Here is a 21,810-nt window from a genome sequence, read left to right as displayed (position 1 = left end):
GTCTTAGACAGCGACCCTTCCCCATTGCGCCTTTGCGGCAGCTGCCCCAAGCTTTAGTGCGTCCCTCAGCACGTAGTCCTGGACTTTGGATTGTGCCAGTCCGCAACAATCGGTCGGGGACAACTCTTTGTGCTGGAAGACCAACAAGTTTCGGGCAGACCAAAGCGCGTCTTTCACCGAGTTGATGATCCGCACAGGAAGAGATTTTTTTTTTTTTTTGTAAAAATATACTTTATTCATAAAATATCTTCAATCACATTCCAAACCATTTCAAAAACAACATTACAAGGGTACAATCCAGGTTAAACTTTTACAAAATGTATCACCAGGTGCATCAGTACAAACAATATTACAATCATTTACAGCCTTTCATTTTGATCTGTACAGCCCGAGGGGCTCTAAACAGTTCCCAGTCTCTCGGTGCGCTGTGGTAGAAAGGTCTTAGACAGCGACCCTTCCCCATTTCGCCTTTGCGGCAGCTGCCCCAAGCTTTAGTGCGTCCCTCAGCACGTAGTCCTGGACTTTGGATTGTGCCAGTCCGCAACAATCGGTCGGGGACAACTCTTTGTGCTGGAAGACCAACAAGTTTCGGGCAGACCAAAGCGATACCCACCAATCACCTATCTGTATTCCTTTGACGTCACACTTCAGCTCTGACAGGTAGGAACAGGTCCTCCTCTCGCACTGTCCTCTAGGTGCTGCTGACTGCCTGGCTCAGGGTCCTCCTCTCGTACACTCCTCTAGGTGATGAATCATATGGGCCAAACTGTCTTCCTCATCAAAACTATCTTGTGAATAAGTTCATCCAGTAAAAATCTACCAAATTCCTTGCTACATTTGATAATTAACAGTTTTTTTTTTACTTTGTGCATTACTTTATTTGTTTTGGAATCTGTAGAGTTTTCAAAAAAAAACTAGAAGCTATTCGCAGTTCATTTTTAACAGAACATTTACAATTTAGTTTTCATCAACGTTAACTGTCTGCAGACCTTTGTAGGATGTGACAGGAACATAAGTTACCAATGTGTAGAGTTTATTAGGAGAGTCCTCATCCTCATTGCGTTTTCTGGATAAACGCACACGAATGCGATATGGAACATTCCTTACACCTTTAGCCCAAACAGCCTTATTCAAACGAGTATCAATGCAGACATCTGGAGTACCCATCTCCTTCACGGCAAATTTACGGATCTCCTTAATGGCACGAGGAGCGCGTCTCTTAAAACCCACGCCATGGATACGCTTATGCACATTTATTGTATATTCCCTGGTAACCACCTCGTTGATGGCAGAACGGCCCTTCTTTCTCTCTCCACCTTTCTTAGCAGGAACCATCTTGCCGGGTAAATGTCGGAAATGTTAACAGTTAATTGTTAACCATTGGATCAAGATACGAATTAAATTGAAGGAAACTATTTAGTATTACGTCAACACATCCATGTAAATGTGATACTGAGTGATACTTGCTCATTAAACATCGTACAAAAGGTAAATATTTTCTATCATTTTCATGCATGACTCTGATAGAAAGTGCAGCAGCAATCTTCCCTTACTTGGGAACAAAGACAAGATAATATATATTCCCAGCCAACTTAATTTGCCTATTCAACATACAAACCCTGTGATTTGTCCCACAGTCAAAAGATTCTCTGCTATTTTTATGAGGTTGATGGGCTCTGAAGACTCTTAAAACATTACACTAGGCAGGACTTTCTATCAAACCACTCAGTGCTAACCACAGACTGCAAAACATATAATTAAGACTCGGCTAAAACAAGTCCACACTATAAGCTGCTTTTGTTTTCACACTCCTAAAGAAGTTTCCACAATGGAGTACAATTAGTATAGTTGTGTGAAATGACACAGAACTATTGGAGATAAACTTATTCCATCATGGAGGAGCTTTATATAGAAACACACAATCTGTGCTGCAGAAATGACAGATCTTGTTGGTGTTCTGATGCACTAGGCCCTGGAATGTTAAGATGTGGGTTTAAACATTCACAATTTTCTACACACTAATATATGACTGACTTTGGTATCAATGTGCTTCTGAAACTATAAAATAATGAAAGTTTACAATAAATAAGGAGACGACTCGCTAAAGCAATCCAAACTAATCCACTGCCCCACTCTCCCCACAGCACTGCATCTTCCTCTGCTTCAAATATTTATCCAATTTTCATTTAAAAAGAACAATGGCCTCAGCCTTAACTACTTCTGCAGCAAAACATTCTATTTTCAAACAGCCCTGTGTGTTCTCCTCACTTTGAGGATTTCAAATTAATGATCCTTTCTCCCTGACTCTAGAACCAGATGAAATAGTTATTCCCTATTCAAAATCCTTAACTTCAAAAACCTCTATTAAATCTCCTCTTCACCTTCTCTGTTCCAGAATCTCAAGTCTCTCCTCATACCAATAATTTCCCATTCTTGGCATCATCCTGGTGAATTTACACTATACGCCCTTTGTGGCTTTAACATTCTTTCTATTAATGGAGCACCCAAAACCAGACGCAGTACTCTCCAACTGCAGCCTAAATTACATTTGTACAAATTTATCATCATTTCTTCGCTTTTGTATGCCATTCCCTTATTTATAAAACCTAAAACAAAAACAAAAATAGCTGGAAAAACTCAGCAGGTCTGACAGCATCTGCGGAGAGGAATACAGTTAACGTTTCGAGTCTGTATGACTCTTCAACCGAACTAAGGAAATAGAGAAATGAGGTGAAATATATGCTGGTGGAGGGGGGTGGGACAGGTAGAGCTGGATAGGGGGCCAGTGAAAGGTGGAGGCAAAGAAGAGATTGTCAAATATGTCACAGACAAAAGGACAAAGAGGTGTTGACGGTGTTGATATTAACTAAGAAATGTGCTAATGGTGACATTAATGGTGGAAAGCAGGACGAGCAAGGTACAGATAGCCCTAGCGGGGGTGGGGTAGGGGGGAAAGGATCGAAATAGGCTAAAAGGTGGATAAAAAACAATGGATGGAAATAAATTTAAAAATAATGGAAAAAGGTGGGAAGAGAAAAATATATTTTTAAAATGATAAATTATTGGAAAAAGGGGGATCGGAAAGGGGGTGGGGATGGAGGAGAGAGTTCATAATCTGAAGTTGTTGAACTCAATATTCAGTCCGGAAGGCTGTAAAGTGCCTAGGTGGAAGATGAGGTGCTGTTCCTCCAGTTTGCGTTCAGCTTCACTGGAACATTGCAGCAGGCCAAGGACGACATATGGGCATGAGAGCAGGGTGGAGTGTTGAAATGGCAAGCGACAGGGAGGTCTGGGTCATGCTTGCGGACAGACCGAAGGTGTTCCACAAAGCAGTCACCCAGTCTGCGTTTGGTCTCTCCAATGTAGAGGAGACTGCATTGGGAGCAGTGAATGCAGTAGACTAAATTGAGGGAAGTGCAAGTGAAGTGCTGCTTCACTTGAAAGTAGTGTTTGGACACTTGGACAGTGAGGAGGGGGGGGGGGGGGGGTCGGGGGGGCAAGTAAAGGGGCAGGTGTTGCACCTTCTGCGGTTGCATGGGAAGGGGTTGAGGTGTAGGGGGTGATGGAGGAGTGGACCTGGGTGTCCCGGAGGGAACGATCCCTGTGGAATGCCGCCGGGAGGGTGAAGGGAAGATGTGTTTGGTGGTGGCATCATGCTGGAGTTTGCGGAAATGGTGGAGGATGATCCTTTGAATGCGGAGGCTGGTGGGGTGATAAGTGAGGACAAGGGGGACCCTATCATGGTTCTGGGAGGGAGAGGAAGGTGTGAGAGCGGATGCGCGGGAGATGGGCTGGACACGGTTGAGGGCCCTGTCAACCACCGTGGGTGGAAAACCTCGGTTAAGAAAGAAGAAAGACATGTCAGAGGAACTGTTTTGGAAAGTGGCATCATCAGAACAGATGCGACAGAGGCAAAGGAACTGAGAGAATGGGATGGACTCCTTACAGGAAGCGGAGTGTGAGGAGCTGTAGTCGAGGTAGCTGTGGGAGTCAGTAGGCTTGTAATGAATATTGGTGGACAGTCTATCACTAGAAATTAAGATAGAGAGGTCGAGGAAGGGAAGGGAAGTGTCAGAGATGGACCATGTGAAAATGATGGAGGGGCGGGAATTAAAAGCAAAATTAATAAAATTTTTCCTGGTCCCGACGAGAGCATGAAGCAGCAGCACTGAAGCAGTCATCGATGTACCGGAGAAAGAGTTGTGGGAGGGGGCTGGAGTAGGACTGGAACAAGGAATGTTCCACATACCCCATAAAGAGACAGGCATAACTGGGGCCCATGCAGTACCCATAGCCACACCTTTTATTTGGAGGAAGTGAGAGGAGTTTAAGGAGAAATTGTTCAGTGTGAGAACAAGTTCAGCCAGACGGAGGAGAGTAGTGGTGGATGGGGATTGTTCGGGCCTCTGTTCGAGGAAGAAGCGGAGAGCCATCAGACCATCCCGGTGAGGGATGGAGGTGTAGAGGGATTGGACGTCCATGGTGAAGAGGCGGCGGTTGGGCCCAGGGAACTGGAAATTGTTGATATGATGTAGGGCGTCAGAGGAATCGTGGATGTAGGTGGGAAGAGACTGGATAAGGGGAGAGAGAATGGAGTCAAGATAGCAAGAAATGAGTTCTGTGGGGCAGGAACAGGCTGACACGATCGGTCTGCCGGGACAGTCCTGTTTGTGGATTTTGGGTAGGAGGTAGAAGCGGGCCGTCTGAGGTTGGGAGACTATCAGGTTGGAAGCTGTGGAAGGAAGATCTCCAGAGGAGATGAGGTCAGTAACAGTCCTGGAAACAATGGCTTGATGTTCAGTGGTGGGGTCATGGTCCAGGGGGAGGTAGGAGGAAGTGTCTGTGAGTTGACGCTCAGCCTCTGCGACGTAGAGGTCAGTGTGCCAGACTCAAAAAAGAGGGTAGGTGGCAAAAAACACAAAGGGCAGAACTTTGCCCTTGGCGTGCGGAATCAGTGGGGGCAGGCCGGGGCGGTCAGGAAGCCTACTGCCGCCCGCGTTTGGCAGCGCTCTACGATTTCACGCTGGCAGGCCACTTAAGGCCCACCCAGCGTGATACACGAGCGGCAGCGCTGAGTGTTGCTTGTGCAGGTGGGGGGAGGAGGGCGAATAGGCCTAGCGCAAACTTCGCACATGCGTGCAGAAGAGCACTGAATAATCTCCCTGAGGCACAGAGCTCCCTCAGAGAGAAGAATGTATTGAAAAAAATTATTAAAGAGCAGAAAAAATTAATGAAACATGTCCCCTCATGTCACATGAGCAGGGACATGTTTTAAAATAAAAATTTAAGTTTTTATTTCATTTGTATTTGATTTTGGAAACCTTATCTGGCCCATGGATGGGGTTTCCAAAAAAATGCAAAGGCCGCTTGGCCTTTTCGCCTGTCTGTCAACCATTAGGTTGAACGGGCAGTGAAAATTTCAGCACAATTGATAACTTAATGGCTTTTATAGGCCTTTTAATCGTCGGTGGGCGCACTGCCAACTCCGGCACACACCCGCTGATCGAGCTATCGCGCAATGACATTGGCACGCTCAGCCGATGTCATCGCGCGTCATTTCATGCTCAGTCAGGTCGGGCGCGCGCCCACCAAGTTAAAAATTCTGCCCAAAGTATCATAAATAACTGTATTGGGCTACGAGATAAAAAAATGAAGTAGAAACATTAAAGATTCACAGATTCAAGAAAAGTACAGGAACCATTTTGATTACTTAGGTTCTTGTGTCTATCCTGCCCTTTGTAAATCTCCAAGATGACATTATTGACTACACTTAAATAAGAAAATGAAACAGAAAAGCAATGTAAGAGGAGTTACCAATACAATGAAAGGACTGATTTTATGACTGGGGCTTAATAAATCTTTACATCTGTGCCACTTCAATCAGCTTCCTCAGCCAACTCCTTCTTCATCCTGTACGTGGTGCTCAATTTTTGACAAATGTATCAACGTATTAAGCACTTAAGGCCAGATTTTCGCTCCCGGGTCAGTGCGCAGAGACAGGAGGATTCCTAGCTCCGCGAACCCGACCTCTAAAAATGTCTGCCCGAACTTCTAATTTTCAATCCAAGGGGGCAGCTAGAATAGTAGTGAGGCGGGTGACCCTGGAAGTAATAAGGGGTTGAAGGTGGGCCTGGTGCGGGTTGGGAAACTCAGCGCAGATAAAAAGAGGGCCTTCAATTTGAGAGGTGCGTCATCAATGCTGAAGTCCCTGTGCCTCAAAGGAGACATCACTGCCTTGTCAGATGAGTGTCCAAGCTATAAATGTTATCCAACTGTTAGCTGACCCTGGAATGAATGGCCCATCGTGGGCTTTCTCTATGGGAGAAGTATCATTGTTGTTGCCTAATTAAAGTGTACTCTACTGAACCATTGAAAGCATGGAGTGGATTCACAAGACAAAACCATGGAGATGGCATCATCTTGCCACCACTACCTGGTAAAGATATTCTGCAGTCATGTAGTTATTTGCCAAGACTCAGCAGGTGGATGAATAATGAACAGTGCCATGCTCATTAGCCAATCAACTTGCCCTCTTGTCACTCATCTATCAGGATGTGCTGTTGACCCTTGACCAAGTCCCTCACAGTTGCACACTGTCACAGCATAACAGTGTGACTAACAGTGAGGAAACTAGTAGGGCTGTCAGTGGTCACAGAGCACAGCATGCTGCCTTGGAGTCACAGCCGTAACTTACATGGGATGAAGCATTTGCGCAGAAATATTTTCTCCACCAAAGCTTACCAGTAATCCTTGATGATATTATGAAAATGGTTAGTGCATGTAAGTACACAAAAGTGAATGAGAGCACTGTAATCTTAATGGCTCATGACTCGTCGGCTTACATTTTTATTCATAAAATGTCATACAGAGGAGACACGGGGGAAGGAATGGGTCCAGCTGCCCTACGATTTTTTGATCAGGACCTTCACGTTTTGGTGGAAGAGGTCCAGAAGAGGAGACCAATCCTCTACCCTGCTGGCTGCCATAATGCCCCTGCAACAACCAAGGCGGCCGGAATTCAAATTACGGCTGTGGTGAACACAGCAGGAAACCATCAGCTCTCATGGATTCAATGCAGGAAAAGGTTCAACGATCTGCTGCGCGTTCCAAACAGATGAGTAGCTTGGCTCATCCACACAGAGCTCCGAGGGGAGGGTCACATCTGTGTGCTGCAGCTAAGGTGTGAGACATGACACATACAAGCCTCAGTACTGAAGCAGAGGTATGTGTAAACAGTTCATGCATGTGTACAGAACACATGTGAATGAGCACTGTGATGCACAGATGCAGTGAAAAGCAATATCCCACCATGCACTATAGACCAGGCTAACATAAATTCATGTTGCTGTTGCAGTTTAAAAGGGCAAAGAATGTCACAGAGATGGCCTGGACACCCATTTCGTGGGAACTGATGGCCATGGAGATTGCCAGTGTACCTGAACAGGGTGTCTGTTGGTGATGGTGAATCACAGGTGATAAAGGTGATGTTGAAATCACTTTGGCACAAGGTGGTAATGGTGGAACTCATGCTGCAACTTCACTCAGCACATGTGGATGATAACATTAGAGGGAGTGCAAGGATGGGGTTGATGGGGTTGCGTCATAAAGGCAGCACGAGCATGGTTAAGGCAATAGCATGCATCAGAAATTGCATTCACAATAAGAAGGGCTATACCTAAATAACTCCTTTTGTGTTTCACACAAGTCCCAGCTCTGCTTCCTCACCACTGCCCCCCACTCTGGGCCAGGTCATCCCTGGAGGAAGAGATGTTTGAGGAGGCAGTGTCACATCTGACTAGCCCACACTCTGCCAACTCAGATACAAGCACTTCGGAGGGATGTAGCACGCGTGTCGAGTCGATGGCACAAGGTGAAAGTCACTGCACTGGAGTGTAAGAGGAAGTGTCAGAGACATCTGTGCACAGTCCCATCTGAGGAGGGAGGAAAGTCACAATGATGCTCCAGTGGGCAAGAACGTGCAGCCTCAGGAGTCACCCTTTAGGGCACAGTATTTAGATAATCAGCAAAAGATGTGTGAACATCTGGCGGAGTTCCCAGAGGCAATGGGGACTCTTGAACTGCAAATGGAGGAGTCCATCACCGTCATGAGCCCCACATTGTCCCAAAGGTTCATCCACATTAGCTCAGATTATAAGAGGTTGGCCAATCTCATGGAGAGACACATGCTGCAGCACTTGGGAATGGATGTAAGAGCAGCGTCTCAGCCAGAAAAGAGTGCAAGTCTCCCTCAGTGGCCTGTATCAGTCCGTTCAGAGAATGAGCATTGACATCCAAGCCTTACATGAGGAGCTGGGTACCCTTAACAGGACAGTCGAACTGTTGGCACAGAGTGGTTGCTGGAATGGATAACTGCTGTGCACCAGCAGCCAGCCCCATCAACTCCACCCGAAGGCCAACCCAGGGCTGTGCAGGTCACTGAGGAAGGTGAAGGTACCGAGAGCTCCTCAGCACCTTCATCTTCCCCCAGCCCCTCCACCAGAGCCCTCGTCTGCTGAACATGTGCCAGTGACCACAACTGCGCATGCAGAGATGCAGAGGCTGCAGTCTGAAGGAGGTCCCCAACGGGTGCCTGCACAACGTGGCAGGCCACCATGCTCCTCATTGCCATTTAGACAGAGAAGTGAGCAGCCTGCCTCCACCTCCTCCAAGGCACTTCGTAGGAGTGTGCGAGAGCAAATGGTGCCATCTCGGCGATAGCACTAATGAGTTCACCATGGTTACACTTTTCACATTGTATATAGCACATTGGAGCACTTCTTTAATATATTTACTTACACTTGTACATGACTTGGTATGTGTTTGTGCACTAGAGAACTCAAAAAAAATGGTAACTTTAATGAAGGCAGTTCTTACCAGTAATAATGAGGGCAGCATGTCAAGGTCCATCTCGACATGCTGTCAGCAGGATCAAGGTTGTCAGCTGATTTGTGATGCTTCGGAAGGCTTCTTCCTTCTCTGCTGTATCACATAAGAATCCAGTGTTCAAAAGCTCAAGCACTGAGATGCTCCTTGTATCTTCCATTTTCCAACCAAACTTGACTTTAAGGGAAGCTCAATGATCAGACTCCACAAACAGATGCCGGGCAGCAGGTGAATCGCAAGCATGAGTGTTGGGTGCAACACATTCATCTGCACTGCAGTGTTACGCATTGGCCTGGGTGTAGGCATCGCAGCTCGAGAGGCCATGTATTGTGCAGGTAATGTTGGCCGTCTGCTGTGCCCACTGCTTTGGCTGCATTTGCATTCCATGTGTCAGAGGATGTGCTTTGTGCAGTAAGTAGAGGTATGTGGAAGCCTGGAATGTTGCATGTGACGCCCACATCAGAAACTGGACCATTGGCTGGAATGGATGGGGTGCAAGTTCTTTCAAAGAGCTGTTGTTGCACAGTTATGGTCTCATGTGCGAGATGCTTTATCTGAATGTATGCTACAACACACAATCCTATCAGCATGTAGAGGGTTTGAATTCTAATGTCATCACTTTCAGCATTGTGAGTATGGTTTGATAATGAACAATTTGGCAGTATGGGCTCCTCATTTACAGTCATCAACGTTCACACGAGGTGGGCAGGTTGTGAATAACTTGCCATGTTTGTTTGCAATATGATGAGGCCCATAGTTATGAAGGTGAGGGTTTCATGCATATGAATGTAACTGAGTCCAACTCATTCCTGTTTATTCTCTCCCTTGTGAGGGAGGGGTAGTCCCTTGAGTAATTGTGGGGTCAATACACAAGGTTCTTTAGGTGGAAGTATGCCACCAGGGACTGGTTGATGATAATTGTGATATGGGATGACCCTATGAGAATCTATTTTGCACAAGGACCCATCTGGCGATGATCCCTTCCTGCGCAGAGTCAGCCCTGGCTACATGGACATACCTCCCAACTGCTTTGCCATTGGCAGCCTCCTCATGCTCATCAGTTTCGGAATCTTTCAAATGGACGGGGGCCTCCTCATCATCTTCCTCCTCCTCAGAGGTTGGAGCTCTGCCCATGGCGTCATCATTGATTTGTATGCCCCTCCACTGCGCAATGTTGTGACGCATCCAGCGCACCACAACTATTCTTGATACCCTTGCTGAGGAATATTTCAGAGCTCCACTTGCTAATTGGGCAAAGGCCGTGGCTCTCTGCATCTGACACACCAAGACTATATAGAAAGATTAATTTGATTCCCCCACACAAGCAAACAGGCCATTAGTTACAGCCTTAATGCAGCTATGTGCTGCTGACTAGGATATATCAGGCAGGTCTCTAGATGATCCCTGGAAAGATCATGAGGCACAGAAGTTGAGGGCAATGGTTACCTTCACAGCCATTGGCAGGGCATGGCAATCAATGGATTGTGGCTCAAGTTGCTGCTGGACCATGTGACAGGTCTGTCACCACCTCACAGCTTAGCCTCCATCATGTTGAAGTAAGGTGTCTAGGTCTGTACATACTTCACACAGGGTAATACCTGGTTGTCTTGCCTCTCCTCCTCCTCCTTCCTGGTGCACAGACAGCAGTCTCATCCTCCTGACCTTCTGCCCTCTGGCTACTCATGATGACTGGCTATTATGTGCAAAGGTGATATGCCCATCTTCTATGTTCCTTCACACAAAATGCTGTGCATCCTTCTCCAGCACAAATTTCTTCCTGGTGCCTGGGCGCACAAGTTAGTAGGGGCAACAATAATTCCCCTGCAACACCAGGAGCCCCACTCTCCTACTCCCTTGGGTTAAGGGAAGATGGTTGGAATTTGTTTTGTGAGACTTCTGGGGCTGTGAATAAAAGTTTAATGCAAATTCCACAGGGGTACCCTACCTCTCCAAAGAGCTCCCCTGGCTATCCAAAGAAAAATGCCAAGTTCAGACTTGCTCTTACCAGGTCTACTTTGCGCACTTTGGGTTTCACATTCCTAGGCTATCATAATTCGACTTGAGTGGAGGCAGCTGATTTAAATGGCCAGCTGCCTCCATAAAACGTGCATCTGTTAAGCGTGCCCCGGCCCCATGAAAACGGGAAGTGCTGTGTTTAGGGGCAGGACTGCTATTTTCCCCACAAGGGAGAGGCTGTCTGTCGTAGTAAAATTCTGAGCCTTAGTTACTACTGTGCTGCTTTGGCCATCTTGGCCATGAATAATTCAAAGCTAGTTTTAATCTTTTGAAATAGATGTATAGCCTTTGTGTAATCTGATAAACAACATAACACACAATTCTGAAATAAGAGCAATTGGTCTTTTAGCTGCAATTAATACTGGAGCCCAGCTTGTCCATGTCTGCATGCTGGTGCTTTCTGTCCAGTATCAGTGCTGCATAGTAATCTGGTGAAATGGTTGAGTAATCTTTAGGAAATGACCAGAAAAATAGCCAGTTGCCCTAAACTCACCAACATGCCCATAGCCCATACATTAAAGTATCAACATTAAAGCAAAATATTGCAGATGCTGGAAATCTGAAATAAAAACAGAAAATGCTAGAAATGTTCAGCAGGTCAGGCAGCATCTGTGAAGAGAGATACGGGGTTAATGGTTCAGGTCAATGACCTTTCATCAGAGCTGAAGCATCAGTTGGTTCTGAAAACCCAAACAGCTTAGGAAGCAGATTGAAGCAGCTATTAAGTAATATAGATGTAGTTGTGCGTGTCCTACAATGGCCAAGGATATAGACCAGGAGTGTCCAACTTTCTCGCATGAGGGGCCACACTTCAATTTATTTCTCACTCATGGGGCCGGTGAGCAAATTTCAGAAAGATAAGGCATTAGATATTTATCTTGTTATTAATCAAAACAACAAAAAATATCCATTTTATTAACAAGCTTCAAATGAGAAGATTAATTTATTAGCTTACTTTCTCATCACTATATTGAACACTGATTTACTGAGATATCTGGGATTGTTCTTGCTTGCACAAGTAGTCAATGTCTGCCTGCACACTTGACATAGCAATGCAGAGTATTCCGGATAGGTTAAAAGAGAGACACAACAAGCTTAATGTACCCCAGCAAATATCAAACATGCAGATTGTAAGTGAATTTGACAAATTTAGAAATACATCTGCAATATTCCGTTTGTCCTACTTGCAATGAGAATCAGCTGTCCTTGGAAGCTGCCTCCCTAGGCAGAGCTCAAACTTAAGTTTCTTTCTACAATTAAAAGCCCGGAGCGACAAAAAGTCTCACTAGTTTGTATAACTGCAAGATTTATTAAATATGATAGACTTCTCTTTTTCAGTGCTTCAGCTGCTATAATGGTCGGAATGGTGTGTGTGTGTGTCTTAATTGGATTAAAGGCAGCTGGTCTGAAGGCTTTGATGTAAGCATGGAAGTTTATAATGTAAGGTGTAAAAGGACATTTGCACTGTTAAATAAACCAGACTAGATTGTTTTGAAAGGAGGGGTGAAATGTGTCACCTGACCAGGTGAAGTTAAGAAACAGTGGGCTGAATTTTGCCATTGGTGAGCAGGGGGCGGCATCCCATCCCATTTAAATCTTCAGGAAGGCGGGCCCACAGCAAAATCAGCTACGGGCCCGCCGATCTGTCAATGGCCAATTGAGGCCATTGACAGGATCATTAAAACAATTAAAGGACCTGCCCGTCCAACCTTAAGGTTGGTGGGCAGGCCAGGAGCCCCGGCGGGGAATAGAAAAAACATGAAATCTCATCCACCAGCGGGATGAGGTTTCATGTAGGGTTTTAAAGAGTTTAATAAAGTTTTAGTGAAATTTATTAACATGTCCCATCTCATGTGACATTGTTAAGGATTTTCTTTTCTATTTTTAATGTTTATACAACTATCAGCGATCTCCAAGGCAGCACTTAGCCTCAGGGAGATGTGCACTCTTTCGTGCGCATGCGCAAAAAAGTGCACTATCGCATTTGGGGAATCCCCCCACCCGCATAGGAAGCGCATAGCGCTTCCCGCCGGGTGTCATGCTAGGTGGGCCTTAATTGGCCCGCCCACTTAAAATGGCGGTGGGACCCGCTTCTCTGGCGGGGATCGGCTCCCCGCCCGCCGAAGATTGGGTCGGGCCCACCCGCCCGGTAGGCAGAAAATTCTGCCCAGTGTGTTTATTTTTCACAAATATTACTGGTAAAACTTAGTGCTGCGAGAGATTTTTATTATCAGAAAGATAAAGTCCAAAGACATAGTGAAATAATGGGAATTTGCATTCAAAAGGGAAAATATGTATAAAGGAGTGAAGGCTGTGTGTAAGGGTAGGCAGTCTAAGATTCAACAAGTGTGAATGTATGTACCAAAGTGCTGCCTCCAGCGACTGAAGTTAAGAGAACTCACTTTGAATTCGACTGTTCAGGGTATCGTTCACTTTGCCTGGGCCTTTTAAGATCCATGCGTTTTACTGTTGCCTTAACCAAAGTGTAATTGGGAGTTAAATTAATTAGGGGATTTAGAAGTTGATATAGTAGTAATTTGTAGACATACGTGTATGCTTAAAAATTAATTTTCTTGTAAATAAATGTTTTAGTTTTATAAAAGCTTCTTAAGACTCGGTGGTCTTATTATTACTGAATTCAAAGCCCACATCTTGAAACATACAAATTGAAAATTGGTTGTGACCGTTGTTTCAAGTTTCCCATGGATTTGAACTGCCCAGCATTTACCATCTGCTATGTCATAACAGCAGCAAACTATTTGATTCTAAAGAATTAGACCCCAGTCTAATATATGATCCTTCATTTAACTAAGAAACTGCCTTTAATATTTCACAGTCCCTGCATGCTTAAATGAAAATTGTTGAACATTAAATAGAACAAATTTAATAAAAATTGCATTAAAAATATAATTGTTCAAGGGAGGGCACACTCCCCCATTTGCAGTAAAATCCATTTCCAGTGCCCCAGTACAAATAAAATGATTGAGAATAACCTGTAAGCAGAACCTCAGCGATAGTGGGAAGTGTACCAGGCCAGTGACTGACAGGCCAAGTAGCCAATGAGAAACATTGCCAGCCAGTCACTGACCTAATGGCCGCAACCCTCCGGTCAATAGTGGCTCGACAGTTAGCAAGCTAGGTTGTGGTGTAAACGCCCGGCTCCGGGAGCAGCTGGAAGAGCTCTCACTATGAAGTTTGAAAGTTATGAAAGGTGGCAAGCCGGATAGAAAGCTTTGGTGGGCTGGACTCTGGACCATGGGCCATATGTCGGACAACCCCGATATACACCTAGCATGTGTCTTTCCACTGCATCCTATTGTTGGCTATTTGCTGAACCACTTTCGTTGCGGTTAGCTTCGAAGAAGTCTGCGTCTACAGTGATTTGGCAGGTTAAATTTGATGTTCTGCACTTCCTTTTCTCATTCAGATCCTATTTCAGCGCCCAGTATTCAGGAGTACTGAATTCTAAGCACATTGTAAATTGACTTACTGACAGCTGCTCTATTCTTTCTCTGGCCAACTTAACCTGAATAACTTGAAGATGTTGGATATGATCATTTCTTGACTGCAGGTTTGCTCATTGGCCAGGTTTCAATGCCATACAGTAGGGTGAATAAGACACTGCTATCATCTTATCTTTGTTTTCTTTACTTTCTCCAGATGTTACCTACTGTTGAAAGCACAAATTGTTTTGCCAACTCTTGCTGATAACTCCAACTCCACTTTCCTGGGGTTTAGTCAAGTTACCCTACTCATTTCTTCCTTTTTATATTAGGTCTGTTATGAGACCATGATTGCTACTGTGCTGTGCTTTGGACATTGTGGCCATGAACAATTCAAAGATAGTTTTTATCTTTTAAACAGATGTTGCTTTGTCTAAGCTGATAAACAACATAACACACAATTCCAAAATAAGAGGATTTGGTCCTTAGCTGTAATTAATACTGGAACCTGGCTTGTCTATACTTGCATAAGTACTCTCTGATCAACTGGTGGAACCCAAGGAAGGAAATAAATACAACAATACTTCACTCTGTTTGTTGATGATGCACCAGGGATGTGAAAGAGTCTGTCGAATCCCCCACAAATTTCCTTATCTGATCTCTGCTTTCCAAGGTGCACCAAGTATAGAATGCATCCAGATTGGGTGCCAAAATTAATCCACCCAAAAACATCAACCAGATGGTGTTCTGCAAAGTGTTAGCATGTCACCCAGTGAACAGAATGCATTGTTTGGACGCTGCAGAGTTGCATTTGTGCTACAAATTAGATTGCATTTTGCTTGCAGTCTTGCACATTTAACATTGCTGAGTATTTCCAGCATTTTCCATTCTTATTGGACTTAAAATACTTGAACCTGGAAAGTCAACAGGGGTCCTCTCGAATTTCTTCCTTTTTTTCAGTGGAAGAGCTGAGCAATAGTGTAATTGGCTTAAAACAGCTGTTTACGTCATTTCTCCAGTGTTTCCATTGGTCTTATGCCAAAGTTACAGCAGACCAAGAGAAACCCATGGAAATTCTCCTCCCTTATCTTCATCCCTCCATCAAATTTCATAATTAATAAGTTTAATTTCATAGGGTAGAACATCCAGTCAGATCTATGCTGTCTTATGTCTACTTAAAAGAGTGGCAAGTACAATAGTTAACCTGCAATAAGATAAAAACAAAATACTGCAGATGCTGGAAATCTGAAATAAGAACAGAAAATGCTGGAAAAGCTCAGCAGGTCTGACAGCATCTGTGGAGAAACAGAGTTAATGTTTCGAGTCTGAATGACCTTACTCTAGAGCTCTGAAGAAGGGTCATAGAGACTCAAAACATTAATTCTGTTTCTCTCTTCACAGATGGTGTTAGACCTGCTGAGTTTTTCCAGCATTTTCTGTTTTTATTTTAATTAACCTGCAATGCCTGTTCCTTTGTAACATGCTGCAAGGATGAGAACATGTAGTCAGAGTTCTCTTATTCTGTACCAAGGGAGTAACAGGACCACTCGTTTGCTTTTTTTTGTTTCTTTAATGCAAAAACTTCACTTTAAAAATCAAATTAATTAACTAATTTTTAGCTTGGAATCAGAATGTCAGCTATCCAACTATCACTAAACTTTGCAACATCAACTTAAACCTTTCAAAATATATCACAAGACAGTAATCAAGGTGTACAAGATAGTAAACAGTATAGGAAAGTCAGTCCACAACACTACTTCAAAATAATCTGACAGTATTACGAAGGACATGGGTTCAAACTGGAAAAAGAAAGAACTTGCATTATGTTGCTACTTTTACATCCTCAGAACATTCCATGACGCTAAAGGACTTAGTCCATGTTTCTTGGCGACCTTTCAAAGCTTAGATTTGGCAGTTCACATCTCACCTAACTTGGTTTTAATAGAAAAGCATATCTGAAAGTAAAATGCATTCAATTACTGAGAATGCTATATCCAAATATAGCATATCAATTAATTGTTGGACTGAGGCAAAAACTTAATAATCATGTCATTATTAAGTTCTGGTAGCAGAGCAACAATTAATAACTTTGATGCATTACATAATATGCAGACAAGGCTGTGGAGTTGGCATGTATATTTTAATCCCACAAAAACACAGTTAGATCCAAATAACAACCTCTTCATATATCAGATAGGTTTTCAGCATCTTTCTACTGAGTGATCGTCGAATACCGAACAAAGACTCAGTTAATCTCTCTGGAGTGGAAAATGATTCATGTAAATTAATCCATCAATCTGCAAGAAACCTTTCCTTATCCCAATTGAGCTGACTTACTTCTATCAGATGTTAATTTCTAACACTACCAATAAACACACATTCCATTATGTTAAATCTTACCTGATTCAGTGGAGTAGAAATATGCCGATCCATTAACTATTTCTTCAAGCTCATCTGTCGCTATGAAACATGAATTTTCCTCAGCAGAAGCTCAGCTGGTTCCCCATTGAGTAGCTGTGCAATACAGCGCAATCCATGATCTGTGCTGAATTAGCTGACTTTAACTGGATTGGGAAGCAACAGTTGGCCTCAGCACACAAGATTTGGGAGAGGGTAGTCAGCCGGAGATCTAGCAAGTATCCAGCTACCCCGCTGACTAAGTTTGTGCATGTGGATAGTGGGTGATCAGGTTCAGCAATGATATCTGCTGTGGTGACACTCACTGCAAAAGCCCATGTATGAACAATGGCCATGAGTAAGAAAAGAGAAAAATGCAAAGAGGAAGGGGTAGGTGAGGAAAAAAATTCCTGCCAAAAAAAACACGACCTGAAAAGTGTATGAAATTGTAGGGCACTTGGAGAAGTCAAAATTGTCAGCCTGTTAACTCTTCTTTAAACTAATTTCTCATTTGATCACTGAGAACTGGCAGCAATCATGAAAAAACTTCCACTGCAACCTATCTAGTTCCATCAGTGGAAAAAGCTAAATCATGCTAAAAGGGCAAAAAACAAAGTCCATTTAGTTCATTAATGGTCAAATACAATGTAGATTATCCATTACAATTTTATATTATTCCAGCAGGTGTTTTCGTAAATGCTATAATTGTTATTTTATGTTTCAAGAGAAACAAGGCCATCTTCAAATTTGTTTTGACAGTTCCATTGATTCCTTTGTGGAGAACTGATTGTTCCTTTTTAGAAACAACCTGGTTTGTTCAACATTGTTATGTTGGCAAAAATTAAAGTTGACTGGAGCCTCAAGATGTCCCAATATGCTTTGCATAATTTCTGATTAAGAATACAAAAGCATTATAGTTCAGCAACGTTTATAGAGCCCTACCAAAAGGAACGATCGTATTGAATGAATGGTCACATTGTTGTTGCTGCACTTCTTCTAATATGTTGGAAAGGCCATTCATTGTGGAAAGTTCCTTTCAGATGCACTGGCCTTATGAAAAAGTGGACAGCAAACTATACTTTTTGTTTGGGGGGAAGGGGGTGGAGATGCAAGTGCATCATGCCCTCCTCCTCCAATAATGTCACCTAGCAAGTTGCAAATGATGTATTTTGATGGGATGACAAATGAGAAAAGCTTCAACTAGTACATATTTAAAAATGAAAACTGTGCCCTTTTAAAGCATTCACACAATGCTTTTAGAAATATTATGTCCTTTGAAATGTTCTGGATAATGGCAACACCTTAGTATCTTGCAATAATCTTTTAGCACCTTCATAAAAACATCCCATCACATTTGCTCTTTTATACATTTCAAAAGGAAATACAAATCAGCAGCCATTATCAAAGGGACAAGTCTGAAGCTACCCTTCAGGCACAAGGTCCCGAGAGACAGGTTTGATTCTCATTAACAATGACAGCCCCAGAACTGGAGGACAATGCCTTCACTGCATCTAAGTACACTAATTGTATGAAATCTGCAAGTCAGAGTGTTATTCAAAAGCACAAGAGAATACCCAGGTTTTAGAATATGAAATTTTCTATGTATGTTGTGCAATCCTTATTTGGGTGCCTTGGGACATTTTATTACATTAAAAGCAATATATAAATGCAAGTTGTTGTTGTATCACAATTCTGTCACACCTCTAAATGGAGGCTTAATAGGATTTTCCCCATTATAAAGCTACATTTACCACAAGATGCAGATTCATAGGCCTGAATTTTAGGCTTGTCAGGCGAGCATGATCGACGGGACCGGAAGTGGATGTAAAATCTGTTCTCGCCCATGATTGGCTCCTGACAGTGATTGCATGTTGGCTGGCCAATTAACTGTCGGCCAGTGTGAAACGTGCACTGACAGAGGTTGGTATGTTCTGGCATGAAGAGGGGGGACTAATGAAAGCACTTTTCCCCTTACAAGAGAAAAGGAGTCACAATGCACAGGAGCGAGGGCAAATGGGCGGTGGTGTCCCTAATCTTAAGTCAGGTGGAGGAGCAGATACTTGAAATGGTGTGAGAACATGGAGCCAGGTCCACTGGTTGCAGAGAGACAGGTTTCTCGGAGGAGGGTTAGAGTCCAGGTGACAAGGAAGAGATTGGGGGAGGTGTGAAAGATATAGGGCAGTGGTTGTAAGACTAATACATGAAATCTACTAATCCCCATTGCTCGTCCATTCAGAAGTCTTTGCTCAGCCAGACATCCATTCTGAGAAGCAACCAGACTGCATGCGCTCTGAGTTCGTAATGCTGGTCAAGATTTACAAATATTTTCCCTCCCTCAGATGGAACATCCTCTCGACCCTAGAAGGACACCGAGGACCCTCCCTTGACATCAGAGGATGACCTGCAACCAGATGCACCCGTATCACATTCTCACTCTGCACCATGCACCAGCGCAGATACAGGCACGTTGGTGGACATAAGCATTCCGGAGCAGATGGTAGTGCACACTGGGGAAGCCACATCACACTCACTTGAGGAGTTGGCGGAGGAAGAGCGTCCCCAGTGCACCGGCAGTCAGAGGATTACTAGAGATCAGGACGATGATGAGGCCGATAATGTGCTCTGGAGTCGTCTATTAGGTGACAAGTGCTGGATAGCAAGAGGGCTGCACGTGAAGATCTGGCAGAGGTCCCTGAGGGTCTGCATGCCATGGTCCCTGTATTGGAGGAGTCCATGTGAAGCGTGAGCACTGATTTGACCCAGAGCTCTGAACTCACATCTTCCTCCATAGAAGTGTGGCGACTCTCATGAGAGGCAGCTCCAGGAATTCAATCAGGGGCTTCTGGGGTTGTGTTCAGACCTACGAGCCCACACACTGGCAGCGACCTCAGCAGGTCATAGCTCTCCTCGGCTGGAGTCCTTGGGTGTCTTAGTGGAGTCATCAGCCACCTTTTCAGCAGATAGCCTTTGTCCCCCAGTAGCCAGCTATCCATCCGTGCTGGTGCAAACAACAGGCTTGGCACCTGGGAATGACGCAGGATGTAGGCATCATGGCAGCTTCCTGGATACCTGGAAAAGAACTGCAGTCTCTCACTCTTGTGGTCACACACAATCTGGACATTTAGGGAGTAGAAGCCCTTTCTATTGACAAAGGCACCCGACTCCCCCTCTGGCGCCTTTATGGGCACATGCATGCAGTCAATGGCTCCCTGAATTCTGGGAAATCCTGCAATTGCAAAGAATCCTCTGGCTCACTCTGCCTGGCTGACCTCATCTATCTTGAAGTGAATGCAGGTGTTCGCTCTTCGAAGTGCATCTGTGACCACCTTGACGCAGCTGTGGGCAGCGGATTGCAAAACCACAGAGATCTCCCATCTACCCCTGGAACAATCCTGAGGCATAAACATTCAGGGCCATTGTCACCTTCAGAGCCACTGGCACTGGGTGGCCACCTACACAGTATGAGGCTATTTCAGGGCTGATCATGTCACAAATAAGGGTGACAATTTCCCTGGAGAGGTGGCACCTTCTTCAGCACTGAACCTCTGTCATGTCATGGTAGCATGATTGCTGCCTGTACACTGTACCTGCTGGGTATTGGCATTTTCTCTGGATCCTTCTCCCTTGCAAATCCTGCTGGCCCCTCTGGCTTCGCCTCTCAGTCCAGGGGGCAGCCTCCGGGATGGTGCCTGCAACCAACTGGCTTCCTCTCCCTTCTGGCCCTCTCCTCCTCTTCTGAGGAGGTTTCTCCAGCTGAGTACACAATCCCCATGTGTGTCCCAATGGTTCCACAGGTTTCTGTACTAAAGGGACCTTTCTGCAGAAATCCTCTGCAAATGTTTAGCAATCCGAGAGTTATCTGAAACAACCAAAGTAAAAACAGAAACTCTCTAAACCGACTGCAGACAACTCAGCAAAACTCCTAACTCCTCACCTTATCAACGTCTTCTGGGCCTTTTATCCCACCCTGGATGTAGGATGAATGAAAAATGTGAAGGACACCTGGTCAATTGGCCCGTGTGCCGAGCATAAAAGCACACGGGCCACTAAAAATCGCAGTCATTTGGGGATTTAATGGGCTTAATTGGCCCTTTAACTATCAGCAGGCCTGTTTCCGATTTCCACGCGCATCTGCTGACCAAAATATTGCAAGATGGCGCAATGATGTCAAGACGCCCTCCTGACATCATCATGCCCCATTTCGCGAAAGGTTGGACCTGCCTCAAGGTGGTGAAATTCTGGCCATATGCTCCAGGTCCCCAAAGCATCACTAATGCATTGAGGAAAATTTGCCTTGCCCTTAACTTTCTGTGGGCAACACCATAGGAGAGATCCATTAGTAGTATCAGATACAAAGGTGTGCATTATAGGAATGTAAAATACTTATGGGATTTAGATGTTGTCAAATTGTGGAAGTAAAGCTTAAGCAGTTTCCAGCTGGAAGTTGTAATATACTCTAAAAATTGCAAAGAAACAAATGATGCACACAGATACACATTTACTTTTAAATGTTGGTGGAGAACGTCTTGAAGAAGTTGACCAATGATTGAAAACTGACAGTAGAGAGAGTTAAATAACAGCAGACTGAGCTCCATAGTGTGGGAGTAGATTGACTGTCACTGCAAGGTCTTAACTCAAATAATAATAATAAAAGTAAGGGCTGGATTTTCTTCTCCCCTACTGGCAGCTCTCTAAAGCAAGATTTCCTCCTGAGATGGGAGTGGAAGTCTCACCTTGAAGCAATTATTGCTGTTTCTAGTGTTACATTGTTGAAGGGTAGCCGACAGGATGGTGGGCGAGCTCATCACTGATATTTTAGCCAGGCAGTTGGGGACCATGGCACTCCATAAAATCCAGCCCCAAAACAAGACAAACCACCCCACTTTGCTCATTATGCATATCTAGTCTATGGTGGGACACTGTTGATTCAATGCCTCTGTTACAAAGAATCATAGAATGGTTTCAGCACAGAAGGAGGCCATTCAACCCAGAGGAACAGCTAATGACAATGCACAAGCGTACCTTTAAGAGGCCTGCATGATTTAAAGACTATGTATGCAATGCAAGTGCA

At 44.3% G+C, this 21,810-nt stretch overlaps 1 protein-coding gene and 1 pseudogene across 2 annotated transcripts in view; both read right to left on the bottom strand.

Annotated features, from left to right (window-relative positions):
* Window positions 1–21,810, bottom strand: part of LOC144672698 (electroneutral sodium bicarbonate exchanger 1-like) — a 340,464-nt gene that overhangs the window by 165,509 nt on the left and 153,145 nt on the right. The gene's annotated exons all lie outside the window — the stretch shown is intronic.
* Window positions 957–1,351, bottom strand: LOC144672677 (large ribosomal subunit protein eL31 pseudogene; annotated as a pseudogene). Its single transcript, XR_013574131.1, has one exon. The product of XR_013574131.1 is annotated as a large ribosomal subunit protein eL31 pseudogene (transcript).

The sequence above is a fragment of the Cetorhinus maximus genome, chromosome X (assembly GCF_964194155.1).
Source record: "Cetorhinus maximus chromosome X, sCetMax3.hap1.1, whole genome shotgun sequence".
Lineage (NCBI taxonomy): Eukaryota > Metazoa > Chordata > Chondrichthyes > Lamniformes > Cetorhinidae > Cetorhinus > Cetorhinus maximus.
The sequence above is the reverse complement of the archived record's forward strand: the minus strand, read 5'-3'. Positions and strand labels throughout refer to the sequence as shown.